The sequence below is a fragment of the Arachis ipaensis genome, chromosome B02 (genome assembly GCF_000816755.2).
Source record: "Arachis ipaensis cultivar K30076 chromosome B02, Araip1.1, whole genome shotgun sequence".
Classification (NCBI taxonomy): Eukaryota; Viridiplantae; Streptophyta; class Magnoliopsida; order Fabales; family Fabaceae; genus Arachis; species Arachis ipaensis.
In genome coordinates, this window is record NC_029786.2 from 74,409,131 (window position 1) to 74,419,288 (window position 10,158).

The 10,158-nt window shown below is 35.8% G+C and overlaps 1 pseudogene; it reads left to right on the top strand.

Moving 5' to 3' along the window:
• LOC107625444 lies at nt 7,818–9,291 on the top strand (annotated as a pseudogene).

A 10,158-nucleotide genomic window follows, 5' to 3' on the forward strand; every position in this document is an offset into this window, starting at 1 on the left:
AAGTTAAGAGAAATAAGTTTTACCCACTCAAATGAAGGAATAGATGGTGACTTAAGTAGAGGAGTTTCCAACGATCTTGACAAAATGAATTCCACTCCCGTCCATCCTTTTCGAAGGACTTCCACCTCTTGACATGATTTTCCAATTTCAATCTTTTTCTCAACAAACTCTTCTAACTTTTTCCCATCACTCAAATTATAAACCGGAGGTTGAAAAATGTTTACCTCAACATCATTCTCAAACTCAATTGGATAAGATTCCTCAAACTCAAGGAGTTCATTTGCAGATGCCAATTCATCACTAGGAGGACTTGCTTCATGATCATCATCACCAAGAGAACTTGTTTCTTGCTCCTCCTTCCAATTCTTCATAGGGAACATGCCTTGGAGGTTGTGCACTATCCTCTTTAACAACAATTTCAAACTTCTTGGAGGAAGGCTTTATAGCTCTAGATTCCCATAGAGGTTCGGCATCTCCTAAATCTTCAGCCACTTCTTCCTCTTCAACAATTACGGCTTCCTCCAATTGTTCCAATACAAAGTCCCACTCCTTATTTTCCACTAGATTTTCTAATCTCTTCTTCATGCTACACTTTTCATTTGATTCTCCACATGTGACCATAGGAGTGCTTTGAGTGTCTAAGCATTGGGAGGCTAAAGTGTTTACTACCTCGATCAAGGTAGCCATGAATTCTAGTTGCCTCATTTGAGCTTCACGTTGCTCATGAAGTAATGAAATGAGAGAATCATCCATTGGGGCTTAGGGTGGATAGGAGGGTTCATTAATTGGGAGAAAGGGCTCATAATAGGAAGGTTGTTCATCTTGGTAAGCATATGGAGGTGATGTATATTGAGGTGGTGGTTCTTGGGAGTATCGATGTTAGAATTAGGGTGTTTTTAAATATGGTTCATATGGCTCATATAGTTCTTGATATGGTAGATAAGGGTTAGGATCATATGGAGGTGTTTGGTAAGATGAGGCTTGAAAGTATGGTGGTTGAGGGGTATATTGAGGAGGGGGGATTCATAGGTATATGGTGGTGGTTGTTGATAATCACAAGAAGGTTCACTATAACCATTGGATTGGTAATCATCATGGAATGGTTCTTGTTCAAAGTACATTAGTGGAGGTTGTTGCCATGAAGGTTGTCCATAAGCTTGAGGTTCCTCCCACCTTTGATTCTCCCATCCTTGATGCAAACCTTCATTATAGTCCTCATTCCCTACAACATAGTTATAACCAAACTCATAGCCAAAATGATAAGAATTCATAGTAGGAATAGAAACTAAAAACAAACACTAATAAGAACTAATGAAAATAAACTCCTAAAACTAGCAAAAGCTAAATATAAAACCAAAAATCAAGCATATTCACACTATTGACATATGAACAATAACCAATGACAAGCACACATTGCCACTCCCCAGCAACGGCGCCAAAAACTTGACGGAGGGAAATCGTCGGTTAGGAATTTTCACAGAATATAATCTCATCGGAGTATAGATCCAAACCGACAATCAACCCTCAATCAAAGTTTAATTTGTTTGTCACAAGTGCAAACCCAATAAAAATAACCGAGAGTATTTAAACCTCGGGTCATCTCTCAAGAAATTACAGGAAAGTGTGTATATTATTGGTTATGGGAAGGTATTTTTGGGGCTTTGTAATAAGGGACAAGAAATGTAAATAACAATAAAATAAGCTAACAACTAAAAAAGGTCTTGGCAAGGAATGAGAATTAAAATTCATATCCTTATTATCATCCTCAATTGTAATGGTAATTGTCTCCTGGTCTCACTTAGTCAACCTCTAACAATTAAAAGAAAGTCAAGTAAGCAAGGTCAACTCTAATCCAAAGTCCTAATCAAAGATTAGCTTTAGTGGAATTCAAGCCAACTAACAATCCTCAATCACCCATCAACAAAAGAGTTTGATAATTCAAGAGTCTCCAATCACTCAACCCAAGCCAAGAATACAAAATTCTACTATAAAATCCAACCAAGCATTTTATCAAACATTTGGAAGGCATAAAAAGAAAGCATATTAAAATAGCAAGAAATATAAAATCTACAACTACCCAATGCAAGATAATAATAATAATAACAACTCAATTAAGCATTAATAAACATGAAAACATAAATTGCATTAAATGAAAATCAAAAGTAACAAGAGTGCATGAACATAAAAGTGACAAAATAAAGGAAATAGCAAGTAAAGCTAAGAGAACCAATATGTAAGAACAAGAAACTAAAAGGAAAACTAAATTGTAACAAGAATTAAAACCTAAACCTAAGAAGAATTCAATCTAATCTACTCTAATTCTACAGAAAAGAGAGAGTTTCTCTCTCTAGAATATAACCTAAAGCATGTTTCTATCTACTCCTAATTGTTCTCCCCTTGTTTTCTCTTGAATTCTACATCAAATAGTTTCAGAAATGAGTGGATTTGGGCCTCCTTGAGCTCAGAAATCGCTAGTCACGTTTTTTTTAATGAATTCACGTGCTGCATGTCATGTGTATGTGTGGGTCATGCGTACACGTCGCCTGGCGAATTTCTGGTCACGCGTATGCGTCGCTTGACGAATCTCTTATCACATGTATGCGTGGGTCACGCGTACGCGGAACTGGGTAGACTTCCAAAACTTCATTTCTTCATTAATTCTCCATCTTGCATGTTTTTTCTTCACTTCTTTGATCCAATCCTTGCCTCTTAAACCTGAAATTACTAAACAAACATATCAAGGTATCGAATGAATTTAAAGTGAATTAAATTTAATTACAGTACTTGTTCTACACTACTTTATACTTTAATTTTCTCTTTAATTATACTACTTGTTCTACACTTTTTTATACTTTAATTCACTTTATCAATACATATATACTTTTGCAATTTTGTGTTCTAGTTAATGAATTTGATGTTTAATGGTTATTATATGTTTGTTGAGTTGTCATTGTTGATTTTGTTCATTGGTTGTTCATAGTTTTAAGTATTTTTGTAATTTTTCCATGTTTTGTGAATATACCTACCATGTGTTTGTTGAAATACTAATTTTGAATATGGAGTAGATTTCCACTCCTTGGCTTGGGAAGATGAGCATATGGAATACTAGAGTCATAATGTCTGACATTTAGTGATAATTCTTAGATTGTTAGTTGTTCTTATTTCCACTAATGCTAACTTTTTACTAAGGCAATTAGTAAGTTAGCTAGGATTTGTGGATTAAGAACAATTATACTCACTTGACTTACTCTTCGATGTTAAGGGTTGACTAGGTGAGATTCATCTATTATAATTATCATAGTTGTGGTTATGACAAGGAAGGGATTCCCTAACTCAATCGAAGCGAAGATTCCATTTATGTTTTGAACCACAATCCAATCAGCTTGGGCTTTACTTGTTCTTGCTATATTGATAGTTCTTTAATTCATTTATTAGTTCATTAATTACAATTTTGATTGTTCTTTAATTCCTTTAATTGTTTGCTTCATTATTGAAACCTCCGATTTCACAACCAAACTTGTGCACTTGTAGTCACTAGTTCCTTGGGAAGATGACCCGGGACTTCAAATTCCCGGTTAATATTTGTTTTGATTGTGACAAACCTTTGAATTAAATTTTGATTGAGGGTTACTTGTCGGCCTAAACTATACTTGCAACGAATTTCTATTTTGTGAAATTATAGACCGGCATTAATCCTCACATCAGCATGCCACTTGAGAAGTGGGTGTGACACGCCAAAGCTTGGTTGGTCCCTGGAGGTGTTGGAGATGGTCTTGGTGTGGCACTTGACAATGTGGCATGGCATGCCAAAGCTTGGATGGTCTCTGAAAGTGTTGGAGATAGTCTTGGCATGGCACTTGGAGTTTTAGGCGTGGCACGCCATGCTTGTTTTTCTATGGGGCGTTATTTTTATGAGCTGAAAGATGCTGATCGTGTGTGGCTCAAACTGAATATCCACTATAGACATATGCATATATTTTGAATCTATAGATGTTAGCTTTCTAACGCTATTAGAACTGCCTCATTTGGACATCTATAGCTCAAGTTATGATTGCTTGAGTATGAAGATGTCAAAATTGATAGCTTTTACAAATTCTCTTTGAAGGCGTTGCACTTCCCTTGTGTTTTTTTCTGCTTTTTCCTCTTTTGTTTTGGGATTTGGATCCTCTAAATTTTGAATTTTACTTTAGAGAGTAAAGTTTGATCTCTCACCTTTGAATGGTTTCTCTCTCATATTTTCTCTTGGTCCCACCTATGAAATAAATGGTGAGAGATCAAACTTTACTCTCTAAAGTAAAATTCAAAATTTAGAGGATCCAAATCCATTATTTTGGCCTTATCTAAAATTTGTTAACAATCTCCTGAACATATCAAGCTCAAAATAACTCCACATAAAATCAATTAAGTCACAAGAATCTTGATTAAAATGAGAAATTACTAACTTTATTCTGAAGAATAATTAAAAAAAAAAAATTAAAGATGCTTATGCATCACTCATAATAGCTCGCTACAACTTTCTTTCACAAGTCCAGTGATCCACTAAACAAACTTCCTTAATTAACACTAATAGGCATCCTTAATAAAAAAGAAAAATGGAGTACTACCACCAATGTTCTGAAAATCGGAGTGAACTGGCTGGTCGAACCGGTCTAACCATGAACCGGCAGCTCAAACGGTTTGGTTTACTAACAGAAACCGCTATTTTAAAAAGATCGAAATCCGGCTGGTTTATAAGAAACGACGCCGTTTCCTTCGTTGAAAGAAAAGGAATTGCACGCGTTTGTCCCCCCACCCCCTTCCTTTCTCCAACTCTTTCCTTCAGCAAATGCCCTAGCTCCACCAAAGAAAGCAAACCCTAGCCTCCACCAATCTTGTCGCCGTCTGTCAGAGTGAGAAACTGCTGCTGCCGCCTCCATTGCACTCAAGAACTTCCGTCTTCGTGCTATCGGCGTTCACTAGTTCGATGTCACCAACCCCTGTTCGCTCTCCATCCCCTGTTCGCTCTCACCAATTGCCTGGTCACCGTCGTCTGTGCGCTCAACAGGTCTCCATCATCCGTCGAAGGTCAATGCTCACTGCTAGTGCTTGTTCTTTGTGTTTTTTTATTGTCTGTTCAGAAATCAAACCCTTTTCGTGCTTATTCTTCGATGGTCAGTGATAGTCGTTTCTAGTGTTTTTGTTTTCATTGCTTGATGATTATTGATTAAGTGATGCGTTGCTGTTTTCTTTTTTTACATTGTGCTTGAGATTGGATGCTCTGTCAGTGCTTAGTGCTTGTTCTTAGTTGATTGGCTTTTCTCACTATTCTGGCTTGTTCTGGCCTGCTCTTGATTGATTAACTATGTTACTGGCTTATTGATTATTGATGATAAATTGCTACTGATAAGCTGTTACTATTTTGTTAGGGATAAATTGTTACTGTTACTGATAAATTGTTAGGGATTACTTGTTACTGTTTTGTTATGTTTGTTGCTTAATGCTAAAATGAAAATCAAATCAAATCTTGTTTGTTGTTGAATGATAATTTTTGTTGCTGAATGCTGTTGGTAGTATTAATTTTGTGTTGCTATTAATTTTGTGGTGGTGTTGCTGCTGTTTTTAATTTTGTAAATGATTTATTAATTTCAGTTATGAATGATAGTATTAACCTGCTGTTTTATGCTATTAATTTCAATGAAAAATTTGCCACAGATGTTGAGGGACTCTTAAGCTTATATGAAGCTTCACATCTTAGGATTCATGGAGAAGACATATTAGATGAAGCTCTTCAATTCACCTTAAATCCATTACTCTTATGAACATTATTTTGTTTTATTTTATTTTTCAATTTGATGATATCTTTGATCTTTGTTGCCTATGTTAGTTGGTGTTTGTTGATGGCCTGGAGTTTTGAGCTGTTTGTTAGATGAGTTTAGTTGTGATAAATTTTGATAATTGTTATGTTTTGAGAAGGTTTGGTTCGGTGATTAGGTTGAGCTTAATTGTAGAAGAGGTCTTGCTACTCAGTTGTAAAATTGTACAGTATTAACTTATTAAATGATTAGAATTGTATTTTGTTTGAACAAAATTGTATTTTATTTGAACAGTGTTGACCTATTGAATAATATTCAGTGATTGGAATTGCATTTTGTTATAGATGGTGATGATTTTCTTATGGAATGACTAAGTTTGTATTAGACTACAAGTATGTGTTAGGCGTTTATTTATAATTTATTTGTTATTTTATTATTAAATAATTTTTTTGGTTAGACCACGGTTAAACTAGTTGAATCAGTGAACTAATAACTAAAACGGTTCGATGATCGATTCGGTTTTCAAAACCTTGACTACCACAGTTGTCTATCCACGCGTCTCTATCTCACATAAATATATAAGCACATCATGACATGTTTTTTTCTACATTCTGCACCATAAAACTCCTCCTTAACCAATATGAATATTGTTCTAACCTCCCAGATATCAAATAATTTTATCTCCCTCCAAACACAATGTTAATTAGGCTTGTTATACACTTCAGTAAACAAACCCATCTCCCAGTGACGAAACCCAAAAAAAAAGAAGAAATTCCATTATGGGATAAAAGCAGCTTGGCTAACCGAAGCCTCTACCAACCCTTCACGAATCATGAGACCCCATTATTAGGATGTACATGGTTTTGGTTAATCCAAAAATTAAACCTATTTTTAGAGTAACAAAAAATATAATTTAGTTAATTAATAACCAATTTAAAAAAAAAAAAACCTAATTTTTACATAGAAAAAAATGGATTTTTTAAAACCAAAATTAAAAATCAATTTTTATAAAAAAAATCGGTTAACTAATTTGATCACAAGAGTTGCATAAAATTTGATTTTGGTTAAACACTTTTTAATAATATGAATATAATTTTTAAAATTGTTTTATTAAATTGGTTATCTAAAATGTGATTATAATTTTTTAACCGATTAACCACAATTTAATTATTTTATGTACACCCTATTCATTCTAGACAATTTAGTCAAAATCTTTGAACCTCCACTACACATATTTTTCAACCTTGTAAAAAATAGGAATCTCAGTATATCTTTATAGAATTGTATCTATATACAAGAGTATTTTTTTATGATCAACTTTTTTAACAGTTGAATTTTTATAAATCAGTTATGTGCTATTTACTACAAAAGTTAATATATCTTATGCTAATCACGATCACGAGACAAATTAAAAAAAAACTCGAAAGATGTATCATATAAAAAGTAATTAAATTAAATTTAAAGTAAAGAGATAATTACATTTTTAAAAATGTTGATTTTAAATTAATTAATTTTTAAAAAAATATCAATTAAATTTTTTAAGTTAATAAATATTAGATATGTATCTAGTGTTATTAAAACCGGACCGAACTGATCGGTTCGACTAGAAAATTGATGAATCGAATTCTATATCGATCCGGTCTGGCATTTAGACTGTACAAAAAAAATCGATATGAACCGGTCAAATTTAAAATGAACCGTTAAAAATCAGCCAAACCTAATGAAAACCGGTCCAATTGAACCGTTTGATATTGAAAATTTAATCAAAATTCTTGAGGAAGAGTTCAAGTCCTTACCCTCATAAATGAAAGCACCTTGGGCAGCTACTAGGCTATTGTTGTGTTTACTATTATATATGCAAATTTAAATATATATAAATATCTTTCATGAGTTTCATCAAATAATTTATCCATATATTTTATTATTTATAATAGTGCATTCATTTATTATTATGAAAGACTAAATTAATACTTTATTTTTTCAAAATATTGGAACACTTAATTGTTTCTTAGATTTATGTGCAATTTAAATCAATCTGGTCCCAAAATCGTTGGTTGAAAGCTGGTCTCTACCAATCGCCATTCGTCAAGCCCCTTCCCTCCCACTTTTCTGCCTCTCCGCATTACCTTCCCACTATCCTCTTATTCGTCATCTCCTTCGTGTCACTCTCCCACATCCACCAACATGCCTAACAACCCAATTCACTGACCTCATGAATCCAAAATAGACACCACTCCCATTCCTTCCACCACCGAAACCCAATTCCAAAGCTTTCTAATTCAATCTAACACCAGAAAATCAAATCTCCCCATACTAATAACAACTAACTAGCACCACGCAGAAACACAGTAAATCGCAGCAACCAATTATGAGTTCCGTGAACCTCAACACAAGTTTCCTGTTCCACCAAGGCAGCAGATCCAGATCCCCAACTTTTCATCTGTTCCACACACTCACAAAACTCCCCATTTCTTCAATTACCACAAAGAAGCCACAAAAAGGGAATCGATTTTTTCCTTTTCCTTCGTTCTCGGTCTCCGCGGTGCTTACCAAAGAAGATGTCCTCAAGGGCAAAGATGAAAATAAAGACAGCGAGAAACCCGCTTTCAATTTCAAGTCCTATATGGTCAGTAGAGCCACCACTGTGAACCAGGCGTTAAACGACGCCGTTTCACTCCGCGAGCCACAGAAGATTCACGAGGCCATGCGTTACTCCCTCCTCGCCGGCGGTAAGCGCGTCCGTCCGGTTCTCTGCCTCGCCGCTTGCGAGCTCGTCGGATGCGCTCCTCGCCTTCGCCTTCGAGCATATGGCTGTGGATACGGCAAAGGCAGGCGTGCCGCCGGCGAGAATCGTCAGGGCCCTCGGGGAGCTCTCGAAGGCGATCGGAGCCGAGGGCCTCGTGGCCGGTCAGGTGGTGGACATCGCCTCGGAAGGCATCGCCGATGTCGGTTTAGAGAAGCTGGAATTCATTCACGTCCACAAGACGGCGGCCTTGCTTGAAGGCGCGGTTGTTCTTGGAGCAATTCTTGGCGGCGGTTCTGATGATGAGGTAGAGAGGCTGAGAAAGTTCGCCAGGTGTATAGGGCTTTTGTTTCAGGTCGTTGATGATATTCTTGATGTTACAAAGTCCTCAGAGGAGCTTGGAAAGACTGCAGGGAAGGATTTGGTCGCTGATAAGGTCACATACCCTAAATTATTGGGCCTGGAAAAATCTAGAGAGTTCGCCGACGAGTTGAATAAGGATGCTCAGGCTCAACTTGCTGCCTTTGATCCTGATAAGGCTGCTCCTTTGGTTTCTTTGGCTAATTACATTGCTTACAGGCAAAACTAGCCTCTCTTGTTGGTGTTGTATCACAATTGATTAAAGTTTAATTTGGATTTTGTTACTTTATAGATATTGATATATATCAGATAGCGATGTATGGAATAATTCCTTCTCCTTTAGTTTGCTTAGTTCCTTTTATACGTATATTTTTGTATTTTATTTATCATTTGCTCATTTTGTGTATAGCGTTCTCTCTATCTATCTTCTAAACAACATGTTCTGTCCTACTACTTCAGCACTCAGCAGGGAGCATACCTTGGAGATTTCTGAATCTGTATTGTTGTTGAGGAACTTGTTTCACAAACCATGTTGGTAAGGTTTTGAAGCTCGTCTGAATTTCTCTCTATTGTGTGGTGGCTTTCCAGCGTATTAAATTGGTCAATGAGTTTTAGTGTGACGGTTCGTCTATCTTCTAATCTCGTTAATTACGAGATTTCTAAACAAGTTTTTGCTTCCAGTTCCAGAAGCTTATATGTTGTTTGGAATAATCATAATCATACATCACACTGGACAAGTCAGTCAGCTCGATATTTAATTTTTTACAAACTGCAGCAAGTGGCAATCTAGTTACTTGTTATGGATGCTTGTTATTTACTCAACAATTTTTGGGTTTAACGTCCTAATTTGATACTCCAAATGGTGAAATAGACTTTGAGAGAAACAGTAATATTAATATATTAATGTTGGCGTTGAAACTGAGAAGACCATAAAGCTGTTGTTTGCTTTCAGCTAATGTTTTTACAAATTTGATATCTCGCGATATTTGAGTTGGTCCGTCTGCTGATATTTCTGCAAAGAAAGAGTAAAATTTGGGAACGGGCTGATGATATTACTTAGTAGACTCTAGAGGCCGAAGAAAACGTCATGCTTTGTTAATTGCTACTAGTACTGTCAAGCTTACATTAACGTTACAACTTATTTCGATTCTTGAATGGTGGTAGTTGGAACATAGTGCTATAGGGCCTTCCAGATATTCTTCATCTCTCTTAATCTAAGTTTGCAAACAGTGGGGGTATAGAGCAAACGCTCTTTTTTTCTCC